Genomic DNA, 266 nt, shown 5'->3' with positions numbered 1-266 from the left:
CGTGCATATATAATAACACACCCACCCACGCGCGCGCGCTGTGTGTGTGTGTGTGAAATGCACATTTTGAGGCGTAAAGAAACATGTAATTAATTCTATGTTGCTGACAAGACATTCCTTACAATCATATTGGATACATGGTAAAAGTAGAAAGTGAAAGTAACAGTTTCATTCTATCATATTTTACCAATATCATATCACTTGTTCTTTTCAGAAATAAATTTAGAAGTAAATGCCTCAAGGCTCTTAAGAGAATAATAATATAG

Source organism: Penaeus monodon, chromosome 28 (assembly GCF_015228065.2).
Source record: "Penaeus monodon isolate SGIC_2016 chromosome 28, NSTDA_Pmon_1, whole genome shotgun sequence".
NCBI classification, from domain to species: Eukaryota; Metazoa; Arthropoda; class Malacostraca; order Decapoda; family Penaeidae; genus Penaeus; species Penaeus monodon.
Note: the sequence above shows the minus strand (reverse complement) of the source record.